General features: G+C 39.9%; 1 protein-coding gene across 1 annotated transcript in view; it reads left to right on the top strand.

Moving 5' to 3' along the window:
* LOC136847050 (uncharacterized) overlaps positions 1–22,130 on the top strand; it is a 194,365-nt gene that overhangs the window by 105,832 nt on the left and 66,403 nt on the right. The window lies entirely within an intron of this gene.

Below are 22,130 nucleotides of genomic sequence, written 5' to 3'. Positions count from 1 at the left end.
AAACTTCAGGCAATGACAAAAAAAGGAGCCAAAATGAACTCTTAATCTTAAAAACTAAAGCGTGCTGTGATTTTTTGAAAAAACTTTTTTCCGCTTCAGCGCTAACTCACCGAACGCCAGCGGCATACGGGAGACGTTTTTGTAAATAGAGGCGCGGCGTTTAAGAGTTAAAAACACACTGTTGTTCTTTCTTGAGCGCCAGTCTCGGATTGAATGCCTGGCTCCAGCTTTCAAGTGACCGGCGCCAGTCCCTGATCACCAGGCACCAACTCTTGAGTGTCAGACTCCTGCCTCTGAATGCCATACAGACCACTCACAAGCATTTTGGTTCTCTTCAATCTGTTCCACCTTCACCTAGAGTTCAAGACGAGCCAACATTGCTCCCTTTTTAGTGACAGTTAGTGTCTCGGAGTCCTGTCCTTTGCAAAAAGGGACTTTTGTGTCCTGAATTAATGAGCTTGTTGAAGAAAGCTCCCACCTCTGGTGTTTTCCTCATCCTCCGAGAAGTCTCTCAGGGAGTTGGGAGTTTGACGATTGTTGAAAAGGGAGCAAGACACGTGTCTTTGGACTTACCTCCTCTTGCTGCTTCGACAGAACTAGACGACCTTGTCGAGATCTTGTCAAGATTTTTTGAAGTAAAAAGTTTTTTCTTGACTCGCAGCATGAGCATGGGCTAAGAAGATACAGGACTCCCAAGTGTTTACCGAGAGACATCGCCTCGGATTGTCTCAGTCCTGTCCTGTGCAGACAAGGACAGTTGAGATGGTTTTAGAGATTTCCGCTCTTTTCTTTGGAATCTCCAGAAGAGAGAGCTCTGGTGCTTCTTTACTACTGTGAGAGCCACACATTTGCAATCAGCCCTGTTATTTTCACCTACAGACCTACATCACCTCTTCCTCAGAACACAACCTCCATCACAGGTCAGTTTTAGATGTTGAGCTGAACTCTCGAAATTTTTGAGCTTTCCGTCTGCCAAGAGAATTACAGCTACTTTCAGAAGGTCTGCTAACTTATAGCCTCTTTTTCTTCTTACTCGGAACATTAGTGGGTGAGTGTACTGGGGACTCTGTTGTCCACCGAGATGTTAGCCAAGTTAGACTTCATTAGGAGAGTGTTGCAGTTCTTCCTCTAGTTTTCATCCAGTTGCAATTCTTCCTCTAGTTTTCATCCAGTTCCAAGTTTTCCGGCACAGACAATAAGCACCGTAACATTTTTGGTTCTTCACAGCTACTGAAGATACACGCAGATGACGGTTGCCAAGCCTTCCTGCAGTTTTGGTCCAACTTCCTTTGGAATGGCGATACCTTCTCTCCTGAGTGTTCTTTTGTTGAAAGACATTACTTGCAAGAAGAGAAAGCCCCATGAACCCTCCCAGACCAGTGCTTTCTAGCGGCGCCCATTCCCGAATGCTTGGAATCAACTTCCGAGCTTCACTCTGCTGGGCCCGCGTTCGAGTCTCCGGCCAGCCAATGAAGAATTAGAGGAATTTATTTCTGGTGATAGAAATTCCTTTCTCGCTATAATGTGGTTCGGATTCCACAATAAGCTGTAGGTCCCGTTGCTAGGTAACCAATTGGTTCTTAGCCACGTAAAATAAGTCTAATCCTTCGGGCCACCCCTAGGAGAGCTGTTAATGAGCTCAGTGGTCTGGTTAAACTAAGGTATACTTAACTTTTCCGAACTCCTGGTGCCAATTCCTGAACACCCAATGCCTGTTCCAGAGCTCTTGGCACTATCTAGCCTGCACTAGGCTCCCACCGCTGAATGTCTAGTGTCCGCTCACGGACTATTTTTTATGTTTAGAGGATTGTGCCTGACAGCAGAATTTGTCACACCTGGTTTTGAGCAAGGACTTTGCTATCTCATGCCCAGGCTTTTGTGTCTTGTATGGACTTTTAAAGGTTTTTATAAGCGTGCTAGATACAGCATTAGTTTCTGTCATGTACAGTTCTGCATATGTTTTTGGTCTGTATGAGGTGTCATTGAGTCCACACAAGGCATTATCAAGTCCAAATAAGAAGTCGAACCAGCACGGATATCCATGTGCCCACATGGCTATCAAGAGTCAGCAGGGTCAGCAGCTAATCTGCTCAGTTGTCTGTAAGTCTGCATGATGATGTGCAAGTTCGCTCGGTTGCTTGCTAGTCCGCAGGGTCATCAGCAAGCCTGCTTGCCCACAGCCCCATTTTCTCTTCAAATAGAGAATGAAGTTGAGGATGGAGATGAACCAGACAGTCCTGTCGTCCATTCTCCAGGGCAATTGGATGAAGATCTTGGATATACAGGATACTTCCTTCCACGTCCATGTCCGGACTTTGGAGAGTACCTCAGGTTCGTCTTATGAGACAGGCTCTTCCAGTTCGGGGGATCTAGGCTTCGGCCTCTACGGCACAAGTCTTCTCTCGAGATTCCACTCCTCTTACATTTGACTTCATTTTATGGCCATGAACATCAGTTTTTCCTGGATGACTGACTACTTCGATTCCCTTTGAAGGAAAAATGCTCGAAGGTTTTGAACACACGACCGACTGGGACAGGGAAACACAGCCGGACACTGTTGGTTTTTCCCAAAGCCCTGGATTTAAGTTGGACCTACAGTGGTGGCTGTTCGAACTAACTTTTGGAAGGGAAGTTCTTTCATCCTCTGAGACTAGATGTAAGCTTCTTCTCAATGCCTTGATCTAATTGATCTAAGTTGGGGAACCCGCTTGGGGAATCAGGAAGTTTCCGGGATATGTCAGAGAGCTGAAAGCGATTTCCTTAGGACTTCAGTGCTTCTTGACCTTAGTTCTCTCCTAGACTGTGGTAATCCATTTAGACTAGACCTCAGGCTTAACGTTTATTATATAAGCAAGGAGACTTTCTCTCTCATTTTCTCTCCGTCAAACAGCAAGAGAACTTCTACTGTGGACGATCAAAAATCAAGTTTTCTAGTCTCTCAGTTTATTCAGGCCAACTAATAAGTTCTGGCAAACGAACTGAGCCATCAGAAGATTTTTCTTACCACCGAGTGGACCTTGAATCCCCTGGTGTGTAGGGATCTGTGGAATCTATGGGGCAGGCTGACTATGGACCTGTTTGCCACTGTAAGGAGCCTTCGTCTTCCTCTCTTTTGTTTTCTAGTCCCAGACCCTCTAGCATGGGCAGCAGACTCCACACGCTGCAAGTTCGGTCCAATTTGGACTCCGTCTTCCCGCCCTTCAGCATAGCCAAGGAAGCACTGAACAAGTTTCAGGCTCATTGCAACATTACGATGACCCTCATAGCCCCGTTCTGACCCATGAAATGATTTCTGAACGTGCCAAGGTTGATGGTGGACTGTCCAAGACTCCTTCCCCAATCTGTGTCTACTCAGTCAACCTCACTTCAAGAGAGACCACCAAGGGTGGCTCTCTCTTGTCCGGACGGGCCTCAGACTGTCTGGAAGCTTGTCAGAATGAAGCGGCTTTCCTAGACGTACTACAGGAACTATTGCAAATGCAGATGTCAATCTTTTAGCTCTGTCTATCTGAATAAGTGAGCGATTTTCAGTGCCTGGTGTCTCAGACTCTACGTCTCTCCTTTTGAGACATCTGTGACCCGATTTGCGGATTGCCTCTTTTCTCTGAGGAGATCTACAATCTCTCTTATTCCTCCATTAAGGGGTGTCGAGCCACATTTAACTCAGTTTTTAAGCAACTTCATCAAGTCCTTTGACTAGTCTAAGCAAGGAAGGAAATCCAGTCTCCTGGAACCTGGCTGACAGGTCCCTCTTTTGATTTACTACGCTCCTCTTCTCAGAAAAGACCTCACACAGAAGGCTATCTTCCTGGAAACCTTGGCATCTGCTTAAACGTTTTAGTGAGATCCAAGCCATCATTCTAGAGTAAGTCTTTTTCACAATGAGACCGGTTTGCTTGTTTACCCTTGGATTTTAGCCAAGAACAAGGACCTATCCAAGACATGAATCCGTTCATCCTCCCTTAAGAACTTACCGGACATCCTTGGCTCTGAGGAAGAATAGAAAGCCCTCTGTCCAGTTGGAGTTTTCAGGTATTGCCTGAGTAGGATCAGAAGAGCAGAGGGCCATCCATAACCTATAGTGTTCTGGCAAGGACCCATTTTGACCTCTGACTAAGAATGCATTGTCCTTCATCCTAAATGGACTTTATTTCTGAGACCTCTCTCGGATTCAGGAGAGCATTTTGCCTACTTTAAGTGAAAGCCAAGGATGTCAGAGCAGCTTCTACCTCATTAGCTTGCAGGCACATTATGCCCGTTGCTTCCATTCTGCAATCGACCTACTTGAAGTGAAATCAATCTTTGCTTCTCACTATTTTTAATGAAAGTTAAAACGGTGTTAAAATTTTGCAGTACCTTGCGACCATTATTAGTAACTGGCTTGGTATTGCGGGAGGAAGCATAGGATTTTCTCCTACTATCTCTTCACCTTGTAGTAAGGTGTTGGCTTTTGGGGAGACATGGCATACAGTGTACCGGAGCGCTATCACTCTCAGTGGATGGGTTGTGGTTTTGTTTCAGTGTAGGTGACAGTATTGCCTGGTTGTTTTTTGATATTGGTACTGTGCCCAGGACAAGGGCACCTGTTGATGCTTTGCTAGCCATTGGAATACTCCTTTACTGCAAAGCTCCCACCACGCCACTGCAGGTTGAGATGAGCACCAACCTCCTCTTCTTCTTTATCTTCAGCTTTTCCCATCTTTATATGGGGTCGCTGTTTGTTATTAGTCTTCTCCATCTTCTGCGATCATGCACCATTACCTCACTCACGTTCTTCTCCTGCATGTCCCTGTTAACTGTGTCTCTCCATCTCATTCTTGGTCTACCTCTCCTCCTTGCTCCAGGCACTTCCATATTCATGGTTCTTTTACATACAGAATCCTCCTCTCTTCTCATAACATGTCCAAACCATTGTGATCGTCTCTGTTGCAGCTTCTTTGATATTTCTGTAACTTTCACTGTCCCTCTTACGAAGTCATTCCTTATCTTGTCTCTTCTTGTCACTCCGCACATCCAACGCAGCATTCTCATTTCTGCCACTTCCATCTTTCTCTCTTGTGCTTTCTTCATAGGCCATGTTTCACAACTATACATCAACGCAGGTCTGACAATGCTCTTGTACATTTTTCCCTTCATCTTTACATTAAATCTTTTGTCACATAACACACCTGATGTTTTCCTCCAATTGCACCAAGCTGATTGTATTCTGTGATTCACTTCCTCCTCCATCCCTCCACAATCAGTGACACACGACCCAAGGTACTTAAAGGATGTAGCTCTTTTTACTTCTGCCTGCTCTAAGTTGATGCTTCCCTCTTGGTCTCCTCCATTCATCCACATATATTCCGTTTTTGCTCTGCTTATCTTTAGGCCTCTGTCCTCCAATGCACTTCTCCACAACTCCAATTTCCTGTCTGCTTCTTCCTTACTGGTGGTCACTAGCACTATGTCATCTGCAAAGAGTACACTCCAAGGTACCTGATCTTTCACTCCAGACACTATCACATCCATTACCATATCAAAAAATTTGGGACTCTTGGCAGAACCTTGGTGGAGTCCCACTTTCACCTCAAACTTGTTTGTTGTTCCCACTGAGCTTCTTACCTGTGTTGTTGCTTCTCTATACATATCATTTACAATCCTCACATATTTTTCTGAGACACCTTTTCCCTCATGCACCTCCACACTTCTTGCCTAGGCACTCGATCATATGCTTTCTCAAGATCTATAAATACAAGATGTAGTTCCTTTCCTTTTTCTCTATATTTTTCCATTACTTGTCGCAATACAAAGATGGCATCTGTTGACCCTTTTCCTGGCATGAACCCAAACTGTTCGTCACTTATAGATGTTTCAGCCCTTAGCCTTGCCTCTATTATTCTTTCATAGATTTTCATGGTATGTGCCATCAGCTTTATGCCCCGATAGTTGGCACAATCTTGGATGTCCCCTTTTTCTTTGTAAATGGGGATTAGCAGGCTGTTTCTCCAGGTGTCAGGTATCTTCTCCTGCTGGTAGATCTTATTGAACAAGTCCCACAAGATGTCAATTCCCTCCTCTCCTAAGCACCTCCACACCTCGACTGGTATTCCATCTGGTCCTACTGCTTTACCTTTCTTCATTTTACTTAGTGCCCGCCTCACTTCTCTCCGACTGATCCTGGGAACTTCTCTTTCATTTGCTACTCCATCCTCAATGATATTCCTGGGATTTTCTTCATTTAGAAGATTTTCAAAATACTCTCTCCATCTACTTTTAATTTCCTCCTCTTTTGTTAAAACCTTACCATTTCCATCTTTAATTTGCTTAATGTGTGTGAGGTCTTTGCTTTGTCTCTAGCTTTGGCTATCCTGTGGATGTTTCTTTGGTCCTCTGGTGTGTCAACATTCTCATACAAATCATTAAAAGCAGCAGCCTTGGCTCTGGCAACTTGTTGTTTTGCAACTTTCTTTGCTTCTTTTGATATTTGCTCATTTTCTTCTGTTTTGTGTTTATCATAGTTCTTTTGGGATTCTTTCTTTTTCTTGATCTTGTCTTGTGTGTCTTTATTCCACCACCAGCTTTCTTTATCTTTTGGGGGACCTTTGCCTGATGTTTTGCCTAAAATTTCCTCCCCATGCCTTAGGATCACATTGCTGTTAAACTTCCACCAATCATTTACATCATCTTCCAACTTTATTTCTCTCAGAACATTCTCCTTAAACCTAGATCTCAACTCCACATTTTCTGCCTTTTCTAGCTCCCACCATTTGATCTTAGGGTTACTTTTCCTCTTTCCCTTTGTCCCTTTTCGAATTGAAAGGTCCGCAACCACCAGCTTATGTTGTTGGCCAACATTCTCTCCATATATCACTTTACAATCCTTTACTTCCTTAAGGTGTTGTCTCCTACAGAGCAGAAAATCAATTTGACTCTCTCTTCCACCACTTCTTTGTCACATAATCTTTCTTCATAAAGAGTGTATTAATTAGTGCCATATCAAATACCACTGCGAAGTCTATGATGCCTTTGCCTTCTTCGTTCCTCTCCCCCATTCCTAGTCTTCCATGGATTCTTGAAATCACTCTTCTATCTGTACCTATATGTCCATTCAAGTCTCCACCCAATACAACTCTCTTCCTCTGAGATTGATGTTAATACTTCATCCAACTCCCGCCAAAACATTGACTTCTCTTCCTCATCACATCCAGCTTGTGGGGCATAAGCACTTATCACATTTAGGACTTCTTCTGATAACATTAATTTGACCTTCATTATCCGACTACCACTTCTTTTGACTTCTACCACTTTTTCCTTCAGTTCACTGTTTACAATGATGCCTACTCCACTTCTACCATTCTTGTCTGCTCCACTGTACAGGAGCTTACATCCTCCTCCTATTTCCTTTGCCTTGTTCCCTCTCCACCTTGTTTCTTGCACACACAAGATGTCAACTCTCCTCGTATTCATCATCTCTGCCACCTCTCTTCTCTTTCCTGTCATACTACCCACATTTAGTGTCCCAATTCTAATCATATGGACTTGCTTCTTTAACCACAATCTCCCACACTGCGGTAGCCCTTGCCTATTTATCGGAGGGGTCAGGCGAGGCCCCTGCGCGTCGCTTAACCGGGGTACGCCCTGGCATTCTCTCTGAATCTGGATTAGACTAACCATGGTTCTGGCATTGGGTTTTTACAGTCGGATGCCCTTCCTGTCACTAACCCTCTCTATTTACCCGGGCTTGGGACTGGCACCAAGTTGGGCTGGCTTGCCCCCCCAGTGGCTAGATTAAGATGAGCACCAACCAGAGGCAGTATTTTCCTGCAGTAGCTCTCTTGACTGATAAGAAAATGACAAGCATTGTTTTTAATGCTATGAACTTTTCTATTTCCAATTCATTACATGTCTTAATGTTTTGGAGGAGAATATGTCCATGTATCCCATCTCCTGTCAATATGGCATTCAGCTTTGTACTTACTTGTTAACCCTTTCCTATCTGTATAGTCATCACATCACTGAGTGAGGGTACATGAGTCCCAATGTGTCTGGGAGCGCTCGATAGTGCGAAAAAATAATTATTTCGAAAATTCAGCAAAAATAGAAATTTTATGCCAACAACGTTCATTTTGCTGTCCTTTTTTTCTAAATGTTTATATTATATGGTGGAATAGTCAGAATAAGAGTCCCAGCCCTCTAAATACGAAAAAATGTGAGTTATTTAATAAAAAAAAAAATTCTTTACTTATTTTTATATTTTCGTTCGTAGCCCAAAAACTATGAAAGTCAGGCGAATGAATTATTTTTTATGAGAAAGCCAACAAAATTCCATCAATATCGACATATAAAACAACGGAAAACGAATAAGTCCAGTTGGTGAAAAAATTGATAGAAAAGAGGGTGAGAAACAGAGCACTCTGCCCGGCCTATGGTGAGAATTATCGCTAGAAAAAATTTTTTTTGAAGAGCCCTATCTCAGTTATTTTTCATAGAAATTACAGTATGTAAATATACGAAAATGTAGAGGAAAAGTTGAAGAATAAAGGGGAAAGTCAAGAAAAATGGCTTCGGTAATGGCAACAGTTTCATTTTGACGTTATAAGTTGATCGAAACGAAAAGAAATGTTACCGTTGTCAACATTATCGTTCGTAGCTCAAAAGCTATAACAGTTAGGCGAATTAATTATTTTTTATGAAAAAGCCAACACAATTCTCTAGATATTGATATATAAAACAATGAAAAACGAATAAGTCCAGTTGGTGAAAAAATTGATAGAAAAGAGGGTAAGAAACAGAGAGCTCTGCCCAGCGTATGGTGAGAATTATCGCTACAAAAAAATATTTTTTGAAGAGTCCTATCTCGGTTATTTTTCATAGAAATTACTTTGTAAATATACGAAAATGTAGAAGAAAAGTTGAAGAATAAAGGGAGAGTTAAGAAAAATGGCATTGGTAATGGCACCAGTATCATTTTGACGTTATAAGTTGATCAACAAAAAAAAAGTTACCGTTGTCAACATTATTGTTCGTAACTCAAAAACTATAACAGTTAGGTGAATTAATTATTTTTTATGAGAAAGCTAACAAAATTCTCTAAATATCGACATATAAAAGAATGAAAAACGAGTAAGTCCAGTTGGTGAAAAAATTGATAGAAAATAGGGTAAGAAACAGAGCGCGCTGCCTGGCATACTGTGAGAATTATTGCTAGAAATTTTTTTTTGAAGAGCCCTAGCTCGGATATTTTTCATAGAAATTACTTTGTAAATATACAAAAATGTAGAGGAAAGGTTGAGGAATAAAGTGAGAGTCAAGAAAAATGGCTTTGCTAACGGCAACAGTTTCATTTTGACATTATAAGCAGATCAAAACAAAAAAATGTTACCGTTGTCAACATTATTGTTCGTAGCTCAAAAGCTATAACAGTTAGGTTAATGAATTATTTTTTATGAGAGCGCCAACAAAATTCTCTAAATATCGATATATATAATAATGAAAAATGAGATTCAGAGCCCTGCCTAAAATCCAGACGTCTCTTATATGATGCACTAACGTGTTTTCCGCTAATTTTACCGTAAAAACTTTGCGAAAGCATGTTGGAAACTGTTCTCTATTGACGTCACTGTATGTCAACAACCACACGTGTTTACCCAACCATTTTGGTTGAGTCAAAGTTGACCGAAGGTTGAAATTTCGGCACTTATCGTGATTTATATGAAAATATTACAAAACTGATAAAAGCTACAACCATGAGTTATTTTTTGTTGTATTCTATGTGAAATTGTGCACATTTTCATATATAAAACTTTATGTAACGGATAATGTCAAATGGTGCAAAAATTACGACAAAATGACTAAAGAATTTCTGAGGTTTTCAGCAGTTAGCGCCCGCGGAGGTAAGGAAAAAGTTTTTTCAAAAATTCACCATAAATCGAAATATTGTGTTAGAGAGTTCTTGTTTGTTGCAAAATGAAGGTAAATGATTGAATATTACTAGAATGTAAGAGTTTTTGCTTACAATTGCATTTTTCAACCATTTTGGTTGAGTCAAAGTTGCCGAAGGTTGAAATTTTGGCACTTATCATGAATTATATGGAAATATGTCAAAATTGATAAAAGCTACAAACATGAGTTATTTTTTATTGTATTCTACATGAAATTGTGCACATTTTCATATATAAAACTTTATGTAACAGCTAATACAAAACTGTGCAAAAATTACGACAAAGTGACTAAAGAATTTCTGAGATTGTAAGAGCCTGACGCCGTCTCTTCCAACATGTGTGTGTTCGTGTGTTCGTCGTCCATCGGAGTGGCGAGACGTTTGGTGTCTTCACAAACAGAAACATACACACAGTTTGATACAGAAGATTCATTGGAACATTATGAGTACATGATTAGAATGCTTGTATGGCAATGCAAGTAGTGGTGATTGTACTGCATCAAGACAACAATGGTTAGGGAGAAACAGACGGAAATATTGTATGGTTGAAATCGCGTTATAGAGGGATGAATAAATTTGTTTGTATTTAGCATTTCCCAACGTTTTGTGAGAGAGAGAGAGAGAGAGAGAGAGAGAGAGAGAGAGAGAGAGAGAGAGAGAGAGAGAGAGAGAGAGAGAGCGAGTGTAATTGTCGTTAGTGAGTGCTTCGGTTGTTGGAAGAGGGATGAGGGTCTTTAGTTCGAGTTTGTTTACGGTGCTGTCTGTCTGTGCAAATGTCGAGGGAGTTTTTTTTCGGTTTTGAGAGAGTCTTGAGCTGAGTTCTGTGCAAGGCGGACATTGACGGTAGATTATTGTATGTTCCGTGAGTCGAGTGTTTTCTGTTGGATGTCATTGTTGTCTGTGCATGTGTCTCTTTCTTTTTGCTTGTTTATTTTGGTTGGAAGTCTGTTTTCCGGTTTTGTTTGTGTAATTTTGTCTACTGTGTTGGCGACCGTGGACACCCTCAAACATCTCCCAGCAACCGAGGATCATAGTTAGTATTGTATGTGGTTATATGTTCGGTGTATCTGTGTTGTGTATTGTTTTTTGTGTTTTTAATCCCGCCACATAATATTTGGCGCCAACGTTTAGGCAGCTGGTATTGCAGCTGCAATTGAGATTGGTGGCTGGTAGTGTGACTGAAGAGAAGGATGGAAGAGGAACTGGTGAGGTTGAGAGAGGAGAATACGTGGTTGAGGGGTGAGAATGAGAGATTGAGGAGTCAGTTGGAGGAGATGGGGGGAGTGATAAGAAGTGCAAAAGGAGAAATGAAAGGGGAGATGAAAGAGTCAGAAGAGAGAATGGAAGAGAGGGTGGATAAAAAGTTGGAGGAATGATGAAAAGTGTGGAAGAAATGGTGAAAGGTATGTTCAAGGGTGTTTTTTTGGAGAAGGGGCTGTTGGAGGCAGGTTCTCTGGAACGTGTGAAGGGGCAAGAGAGAAAGAAAAGGAGGAAGAAGTGAATGGAAGCGTGAGTGATGAAAGTGATATGGGAATAGGAAGTAAGAAACGAGGGAATGAGAGGCAGGGTAAGGAAAAGGGGAATGAAAAGCAAGGGAAGGAACAGAGGGAAAGTAAGGATAAGTCAGGGGAAGAAAAAGGGAAGAAGGGAAAGGGAAAGGAAACTGGTAAGAAGGGTAAGGAAGTGGGAAAGGCAGGAAAGAAGGGAGAGGGTGAAGGCAGTAGTGATAGTGAGGTGGATGGAGGCGAGTGGATAAAAGTGGATAAAAAGAAGGGGAAGAGGAGTGTAATGAGTAAGATGGATGTAAGTGCGGAAGTGGACTCTTTGTATTCGGAAGAGGGTATGAAAGGACAGAGTGAAAGTAGCGAAAGTGAGAGTGAAAGTGAGAAAGAAGTGAGAAAGGCTATATATGTGAGGGAGGTACCCCGGTGTGAAAGGTATAATGAGTATGGAAGTAGGGATGTGCATGATTTCTTTAGGGAGTATGAAAGGTTTTGTCAGGATAAGTATGGGGAAAGTAAGAGAGTGTGGGCACGAGAATTAGGAGAATATTTAACTGGGTTTTTGCTTGATATGTATAGGGTTATTATGAGTGTGGGAGATGTTGAGTATGACAAGGTGAAAGCTAGACTAGTTGAGCAAGCGAGGCGTATGAAAGCGAGTGTTAGGTATAAGAGGAAGAATGAATTTGATGAAGCAAGAATGAAAGCTGGGGAAACTTTGTCACTGTATGCTTGTAGGCTGGAGACGTTGGCAAGGAAGAAGTTTGGGGATGATGGGATAGATGAATGTAAGGAGTTAGGACGGAAGTTGTTAGGGACAGTGCCAGATGGAGTTAGAGAATTTGTGAACTTGAAGCGGAAGGAGGAAGAAAAAAGATGGACGAATGAAAGGTTGACTTGGGGAGAAATTTTGGAAATTGTAGAAGATTATGAGCTTGACAGGGTTATAAAAGAGAGCAGAAGTGTAAGTGTAAGGGCTGGGATAGATGAGAGAGTGCCAGAGTTTGGAAGCTTTAGGGATGCAGTGTTGAGGGGCCCAATGAGAATGGCCGATAGTGTAATAGATAGGAGTGTAAGAGCAAGTAATGTGGAGGTGCCAGTGAGGATGAATGGTGGGTTTGTAAGGGAACAACGGGTTGGACGGGTTAGGGATAGTAGTGTACAAAGGGGAAGGTCGATGAGTGGAAGTCGAGCGAAGTGTTTTAGATGTGGAAAGGAAGGACATACAAAGAATGAGTGTAGGTGGGCTTTAGGAGCGTGTTTCGGGTGTGAGCAATCGGGACATTTGGTAAGGGAGTGTATGAAAGATAGGGGGGTTATATGCTACAGGTGGGTCATATTGCTAATGGTTGTAGGGGTACCCGAGTGAATGTAATATGTGGCAACTGTGGTAAGAATGGGCATTATGCGAGAATGTGTTCAGAACCGAGAGCGAAGTGTGTCGAATGTGGAATGGAAGGGCATGTATCAAGTGTATGTAGACGAAAGAGGGTGACTGTGACAGCGAATTTGGGAAACTGAGTGTGAAGGGGGTTCAAATGGGTGGATCCTCCAGGATGCAAGCGGTGCGTGTGATGCATGTACGTGAGGGGTTGTTGCATGAGGATCAGCAATTTGTTTTGATAGAGTATGGTAGGAGACGTAAGAAAGGGAAGAACGTAAGTAAACTGAATGGTCGTAAGTTGTGTGATAGGGGTGTGAGTGCCAAAGTGAAAATGAGTGATAAAGCATGTAATACGGATGAATGGGATGGTATGAATAGAACGTATAGCATATGCGGGTTTGATATAACTGAGTTGACTGAACGTGTAGGGGTAAGTGAACGGTTGGAGGTGAGCGAAAGTGTAAGAGTAAGAGAGCGTAGCAGTGATAGACAAGTGATTGAAAGCATGAATGAATCGTTGCAAGAATTGGAAAAAGGTCAATGAGCGAATGGGATGGGTTAGTTGAAGAATTGGGGAGGTATTTGGGAACGAGTTAAGAGGGTATAGATGAGATTGTGGATGAAATTGAGAGTGGTAATAGTGAAGAAGTTAGCGTGAATCTGAGAGAGAATGGAGGAGATGATGTGAGTTTGAATGTTGCTAGAAGAGAAATGATTCTGAGAGAATGATTACGTGCCCGCTTGACGCGATCTAGAGGACCTGCTAGTGAGCATCCGTGGGTGTTGCGTAAGGCGATTTGAAAGAGGTGTGAAAGGTGTTGGTTGGGAAATGCTAAAAGGGGGTAGAATTATAGAGGGATGAATAAATTTGTTTGTATCTAGCATTTCTCAACGTTTTGTGAGAGAGAGAGAGAGAGAGAGAGAGAGAGTGTAATTGTCGTTAGTGAGTGCTTCGGTTGTTGGAAGAGGGATGAGGGTCTTTAGTTTGAGTTTGTTTACGGTGCTGTCTGTCTGTGCAAATGTCGAGGGAGTTTTTTTTCAGTTTTGAGAGAGTCTTGAGCTGAGTTCTGTGCAAGGCGGACATTGACGGTAGATTACTGTATGTTCCGTGAGTCGAGTGTTTTCTGTTGGATGTCATTGTTGTCTGTGCATGTGTCTCTTTCTTTTTGCTTGTTTTTTTGGTTGGAAGTCTGTTTTCCGGTTTTGTTTGTGTAATTTTGTCTACTGTGTTGGCGACCGTGGACACCCTCAACCATCTCCCAGCAACCGAGGATCATAGTGAGTATTGTATGTGTTTTTAAATCCTGCCACAGCGTTCTTTTAGAGAAAGAAAACGAGACGCTCTTGTTGTCTTGTTCACTCCGATGGACGACGAACACATGAACGCACACGTGTTTGGAAGAGACGGCATCAGGCTCTTACAAGATTTTCAGATGTTAGCGTGCGCGGACGTAAGGAAAAAGTTTTTTTTTTAAAATTCACCATAAATTGAAATATTGTGCTAGAGACTTCTCGTTTGTTGCAAAATGAAGGTAAGTGATTGAATATTACTAGAATGTAAGAGTTTTATCTTACAATTGCATTTTTCGACCATTTTGGTTGACTCAAAGTTGACCGAAGGTTGAAATTTTGGCACCTTCTGTGATTTTTATGAAAACATGTCAAAATTGATTAAAGCTACAACCATGAGTTATGTTCTGTTGTATTCTACATGAAATTGCACACATTTTCATATATAAAACTTTATGTAATGGCTAATACAAAACTACAAAAATTACGACAAAGTGACTAAAGAATTTCTGAGATTTTCAGCAGTTAGCGTGCGCGGATGTAAGGAAAAAGTTTTTTTCAAAAATTCACCATAAATCGAAATATTGTGCTAGAGACTTCCCATTTGTTGCAAAATGAAGGTAAATGATTGAATATTACTAGAATGTAAGTGTTTTAGCTTACAATTGCATTTTTCGACCATTTCGGTCGAGTCAAGTTGACCAAAGGTTGAAATTTTGGCACTTACCGTGATTTGTATGGAAATATTTCAAAATTGATGAAAGCTATAACCATGAGTAATTTTTTGTTGTATTCTACATGAAATTGCACACATTTTCATATATAAAACTTTATGTACAGGCTAATAGAAAATGGTGCAAAAATTACGACAAAGTGACTAAAGAATTTCTGAGATTTTCAGTAGAGTTAGCTGATGCTTTCTTTTGGGGTAAGAAAGAAATTCGCGCATGCGCAGCTGGGTCACGCTTGTAAACAAAACAACAGCGTGATCCGTGAACTCCCAGCATCCCTCAAGGCGCGTGATTTAAAATTTTTCGCAAACGAGGCCTATAAGTATTGTTCCACGGATATTTAAAAAAATGTTTGTAGTCGACGTATTTTACGTCCACTTGGCACCCGACAGACAATTTTTCTCAACGTGAAATACGTCCAGTCGGCGTTAAAGGGTTAAACAACCTGTTGAAACAAGTTGCTGCTTGTCTGATTTCAGCATCCTTGTCCACAGGTTAATACAGTTGCAGCCATATAACTGGGTGGCTGGTGGGTATGGTGCTCTGATCCTCAGAAACTATCAAGGCTCAAAACATCAAGTGTACATAGCTATATTTTCTAAAAATTTGTTATCTAATTGATATTCTTGCATTCATATCTTTACAGATTACATCACAATGGTTTGACATTTGAAATACTGCCAGGACCCAATTAAAAAACACAAAAAAAAGCATAACAATCAATCTTGGAAAAGTGACAGCTACACTTGCTGAAAAATGTGATGGTAGACTGAAAAAAGACTCATTGTGAACTGTTGGAAAATTATAATGAAAAATCCCACTATACAGTACTTAGTACCACTGAAAACAAGTCTGATCAAGATTCAAGTGAATCATGTACTATTGACAGTGATTTAAGTAACATTTCTCCAATTAAAGATGTGAAAAATGATAGTGATTGCTTCATAGTGGAAAATCCTTCAACCTCACTTGAACCAGTTCTTGCACTCCAGACCAAACACCAATTACAAAAAGTAAGCACTAAATCAACAATATAACATATTTAATACTAGCCTACATCTGTTTGAACTACTATATTGAATTTATGGTAGCTACTGTATATACAGTACAACATATATAATTTGCAAGCTTTTACTTTGAAATGTTAAATCTTTAATATTACTACTGAGTTGACACAAAACGCAAGCTGAGCTACATCCAGTTCTTTAGATATATTCAAGTTTGAATTCTCTCTTTCTATTGTTTTCAGAAGGGCTGTCATCAAGCCAGAAAAAGAGCAGGGCTCGTGGTAAGCTACTATCTGCTCAGAAATCCCTGAAAAAGAGTCTGGAACTCAGTTATGGTGTTGAAATTCTCGATAAGGAAAATAATAGTGCAGAACCTGAAACTCAATCTGAAAAACATCTGAACAAATTAATGAATGAATTGAAACAGTCATTCGTGGAGAGCAAATGTCACAATCGCAAACTACAAATATTGACAATCACCTTACACAATTGATAAAACAGCTAGCTTCTTTCAAACTGCAATATACATGGTAAAAAAAAAGGCATTTACTGAAATCAGAACATGGAATCCTTCCAAAAGTTCCAGCAATGAACAAAGAAAAAGTAACAACTGAAGAGAACAAATACATAAAAGATTCTATGGGTCAGATGATGTTTGTTGTATATGTCGTGGACAAAAGGATTGAATTAAAGTTATCAGTGCTGAAGGTCCAACAAAGGTGCAAAAGCGATTGATCCATGGAAATTTAAGAGAGATTTTTGAACTATACAAAAATGATGAAAAGAATCCTAAAGTTGGATTTTCCACATTTGCAAAATTACGGCCATCATATTGTGTGCTTGCTGGTAGTGGTGGGACTCATTCTGTCTGTGTCTGCACTTATCATCAAAATCCAAAATTACAGCTTAGCTGCATTGGGAGAAAGAGGTCTTTCTTACAAGATCTTCTGAATTACAGTGTCTGCAGCAGAGAGAGAGAGAGAGAGACCTGCATGGTGCAACTTTGCAATGATTGCCCAGGGGAAGAGGGTGTCCTGAATTTTCTCAAGTTGCTTGACAGTGTGAAATCAGCTCCAAATGAAGTGACTTACAAATAGTGGGTGACTGTTGACCGTTGTACAATGGTTGATAAGGTGGAACCACTTCATGAACACTTATCATCCCTAAGCATGAAAATCTGTCGGTTGGTTCGTCATCACTTTGTTGCTTAGTAACAATCCCAGTACTATAAGCAGTTGAAGGAATCGTTACCACCTGAGAGCGAGGTAGTTGTAGTAGGGGATTTCTCTGAGAATTATTCTTTTATTGTCCAGGATGCTGCCCAAGGTTTTCACTGGGACAATTCACAGTGTACAGGTCACCCTTTTGTCGTCTATTACAGTTCATCTGTAGACCAGAAACTTAGCCATTTTAGTGTGTGTTTCTTATGTGCATCACTAAAACACGACACTATAATGGTTACACGTTCATAATGAAGCTTATGACTTATGTTAAATTCAGATGCCCACAATTAAAGAAGGTGCACTATTTCTCAGATGGATGTGCTGGCCAATAGAAGAACAGATATAATTTCACAAACCTTTGTTGCCATGAATAGGATTTTGGTCTGGCTTGTGAGTGGCATTTCTTTGCTACATCCCATGGAAAAAATGCCTGTGATGGGATTGGAGGGAGAGTAAAAAGAGCTACTGCTCGTGCCAGTTTGCAGAGAACTACTGAGAGGCAAATTCTTATACCAGAACACGTTTCAGTTTTGTGAAGAAAACTTAGATCAAAATTTTCTCTGTTACTACAGCAGAATTGAAAGAGGCAGAAAAGAAGTTGCACCATTGGTTTAAGGAAAGTAGGGCCATTCCTGGAACTCAGAAATATCACAGATTTGTTCCCCTGGACAAGGAAGAGCTGATGGTGTATCCCATCTCAAGTGACATTGGAGAAAAGAAAAGAATGAGGAAAGGTCACATTTCTAATGAACCTACAATACTTGGTAACCCAAAGTGTATCAAACCAGGAGAGTATGTTGGATGCATTTACAACAAGGAAGTTTGGTATGGAATTGTGGAGGAATACCGTACTGTGAAGAGTTTGATGATTTCAGTGAACTTTCTACACCCTTCTGGGTCATCAGGAACAAGTGCATATTATTATCCATCGAACAAGGATTCATGTGCTGTGCCAGGACATCATATATTAACTAGAATGAGTTGTCCTAGCCTAGGAGGAGGCAGCAGAATTCAATACATTTTTCCAAAAAAAAGAAATTGATGAAAGCATTGCAAATGCAAAACTAGTGTTGGCTAGCACATGATTCCATAATGTAGGTGTTGTTCTTTGTTATAACTATTATTTCCAGTGCAGATCAGCAGTAATATAAGTTTTATTTCTTATATTCTTGGTGTTTGCCAAACTCAGATTTATATCTAAGGACTAAGATATTACAATTCCTGGAATATATAAGCAATTTATAAATTTGGTGTTTACCTAAGTGACATGAAAAGTACCAAAATTACCAAACATTTTTATGATTGTTCCTCATAGCTAAGAACCCTGTCTTTGTTTTTATATCTGTAAAAAAAAAAATCTATGTCAAAATATGAGCTTAAGTGTGGAAAAATAGGTAGAACTGACGGCTGGCTTATGAATATGGTGTTCACTTATAGGTTAGTTTCATGAAAAATACTTACATACACAAACTTTTTTTTTGCTGATTCTCATAGCTAATGCCCTTTCCTCCATTTTTTACATCTATAAAAAAATTCTCATTTGATACCCCGGAGGTCAAATTGTGACCTCAAATTTTTTTTATAACTTTTATATTTCAACCTAGAGTTTTAAAACCTGTATATTTAAATTCCTTGGCTCTTTCTGATTCTAAATACATATACATTTACGCAATTCTGATCATTATTAACCAAGTTGTGGGTCGGTGAACATATATGTGACCTCACACGTGACCGCAAATTTCCTGAGGTCATATCTTTTGAACTGTTTGTCAGATTGGTCTAAAAATTTCAGAAGTGGATTCAGGGCCTCTGATTTTCCTATAAACCAAATTTCAGCAAAATCTGAGAGATGAGGGTGTTAAGCACTGGTTGATCTGACAGAGAATGCCCCTATTGCCGTTAGTGGGCGGGACTAGTCACCTATGCTAAACAATTAAAGCGTTACCGCGAATTTTGAATTTAAGCTGCCACACAAGTTAGAAACTATAGCTATGTAATTATTTGGTAAGTATATATAAAACTTAATTTATTTCAAAAATGGCATTTTATCATGAAAATGCCATATTCTATTCAGTGCTATTCTGTTCTTAAGTAGAGACAAAACTAGATGCAACTGGTGGAAATTGAAGGAAGCTAAAGAGGCTCAGCAGCAGCAGCAGAAGCAGCTGCCACTGTGGGATCTTTGTTACTCATAAGCGAGCCACATTTTGGAACAGATTTTATACTTCATTATATTTGTACTTGTAGAAACATTTTGAAAGTCAGTTACCTTTATTGACTTTATATACTTTTTTCATTGAACTTTTCTGACCATGTTAAACTTGTGTATTACTAATTACTTATAAATACTTATAAAGTGGGACCGTATTGTTTTCTAAGATCAAATATAAATTCATGATTGTTGTAAGTGAAACCATTATTCAGTGATTCAAGAGAGCTCATTGCTCATTATTACTAAGTGGTTTTGTGTCCATTTGTATTTTGCTTGAATGATTTTCTAAAAAAAAAACAATAGGTTGTGTGCCACTCAGTGGTTAAGGGGAGCGCACGCTTATATAGAAATAATGCTCCAATTTTTATGAAATTGTTATATGTTATACATATATATAAGGTGATGTTCCAGAAAAATTTGAGTGAATCGGATGATTATTTTGGATTAATAAAAAAAATAAAAAATGTTTCTCCTCCTTCATTTTTAGAGCTATTGCAATGCTGCTTCATACACAGAAAGTATATCATAGTAGGAAAAAAATTATGGGAAGAGTTTTTCTATTTTCCCTTTTTTTTGGATGGGGGCGAGGGGGATTTTCCCCCCAAATTTGTATAATTTGATTATCACAGGTTCCTTGTCAACCAAAGAAAAAATCTAGCCCCCAAAAATGTTCTTCTTTCTTTCCTCTTTCCAATGGTATATTTAACTTTAAAATTGGCCCAACAATAAAAAAGTAGTTAGCGTTTGAAGTGCAAAAAAGTGAAAACTGAGAAAAATGACTGTAAAGGTCAACAAGTGTTTTTTTTGGGCACTCGTGGAAAAAACTTATCTTAGAGCATTATTATCGTTGATTTCTGGCTCCAGGTCACCCCCCCCCTTTATAAAAAGGGGTATTATTCGCTCGAGGCGAGGGTATCATCAAGTACCACCTGACTCGTTGCCTGGTTTGAAACTAAGAAACTAAAAGTTTAGTAGCTACCAGGCTGATATTCTTGACTCATTTTCAGTCGTTTTTTTTCACGTGTTTGGTCTTTTTGGTCTTTGGAGTTTGATTTTCAAGCCTTTTTGTCTCTCAAATGAAGAACTTCTGTACTTTCACTTGTGCCAAACAGATGTGTTAGTAAGTTGAATTTCTCATAGCTGAAGTTGTGTTCAATTTCCTCAATATTTATCTGACTCAGTTGATGGTGCTGAGATTTTCCATTGCTAATTCGCTTTGCTGGGACACTAACTGTAAACCTACACAATTGGCACTTCCTTAAAATATCAATATCCCATCTATTTGCAGACTTCGACCTGAACTTTACCCCTGCAATTTCCTACCTTGCATCTAATACCCAACACTATTTTATCTAATTGAGATCTAGACATAATGAACTTGTCATCATATACTCCCTTTTCATCATCCTTTATTCATTTCATCAACTGTGAGCGTATTTTTTAAGGTGAAAGTATATAGATTGTATTTAGAGTTACTGGATGTAAAAAAAAAAAAGGCAAAAAACACCGCAAATAGCGAAAAAATTGTTCAGAGTAAAAAGTTGCCCACCACCCGCTTTCAGCGTTTGGGGGCAACTGACTCGGCACCCTGTCTCTTAGACCACGCATTCACCAAGGAACAAACCATTGTTGTTGCCAGACGCTGCCAGACGTAGGAGATAAGGTGATATAAAAATAAAGATAATTAATAAATCAGTCAAATAAATGAAAAAATTACAATAGTCATTAGGAGCCAAACATCAGCCCTACCTCACCGTGTGGGGGGCGGAGGCCCAAAACCCCATCAATTTTAATATTTCGAAAAAATGCTTTGGTCACGTGATAACGAAGGTGTTGCTCATGTCTTACGGCCATTTAACCATTTTTTTAAAATTTCAAAAATATTCATAAAAAATCGAAGAGTGTGCTCCCCTTAACTTCAACATGAATTTTAGCTTTTCTTAAAATTTTTCAAGTTTTTAAAGTAATCTTGCTGAAGTGCAGCTTCACCTTTAGATTATCACAGAACATGGTAATATATAAAAAGAATCATTGCTAAGTATGAGACTATACCTACCTCTGAACCCCCTGTAGGTGGGTGGTGCTGTCAGAGAGGTGCCCTGTAGGCAATACTTAGGGTTCTTTGCAGTGTCTCTTCAGCTCCTAGCTCCACCCTCTTTCATTCCTTTTACCGTACTTCCATTCATATTTTCTTTCATCCATCTGACTTTCCACCCTCTCACAATTGTTTCACAGTGCATCTGCTAGGTTTCCTGCCATTACACCTGTCAAACTTTCTTACTGTCAATTTCTCATTCAGTGCTAAATGACCTCATAGGTCCCAGCACTTGGCCTTTGGCCTAAATTCTGTATTGCAATTCATACCTTTGAACCTACCCTCTTTTCCCAGCAAACCCAGAGTTCCTCACATGGAGGCAAGTTCTTCTCACACTTAGAGCTGTTAAGCTGTGTAGTTGGTAATGTAATTGAGTGCATTTTACCTGTTGGTGTTAATCATACATGGACAATTAAAGGTTTATATGACAACCATACACGCTTATTCCCCTGAGAAGTTCTATTCATAAAGGGTGAACTCATAGTGTGCGGGGCATCATGTCCGCCATATTCTAGCACATTAGGCATGTGAACTGTACTCCTTAAAGCATTATTATCATGTTGATATTTGTGAATTGTAGGTTGTTTAACATGCAGAAACCCAACACGATCTTACATCTTTCTAAAACATGCATCTTTGGAATGCATGAAATATTTATAAGCTTAATAATGGAATTTCACAGAAGAGGGAGGGGCTGCATGAGCCTCCTAACTTTCATATCATTGCTTATGACATTTCAAGCATCAATGATGAGTTAGTTCACA

The sequence above is a fragment of the Macrobrachium rosenbergii genome, chromosome 16, assembly GCF_040412425.1.
Source record: "Macrobrachium rosenbergii isolate ZJJX-2024 chromosome 16, ASM4041242v1, whole genome shotgun sequence".
Lineage (NCBI taxonomy): Eukaryota > Metazoa > Arthropoda > Malacostraca > Decapoda > Palaemonidae > Macrobrachium > Macrobrachium rosenbergii.
Note: the sequence above shows the minus strand (reverse complement) of the source record. Positions and strands in the feature narration are given on the sequence as shown.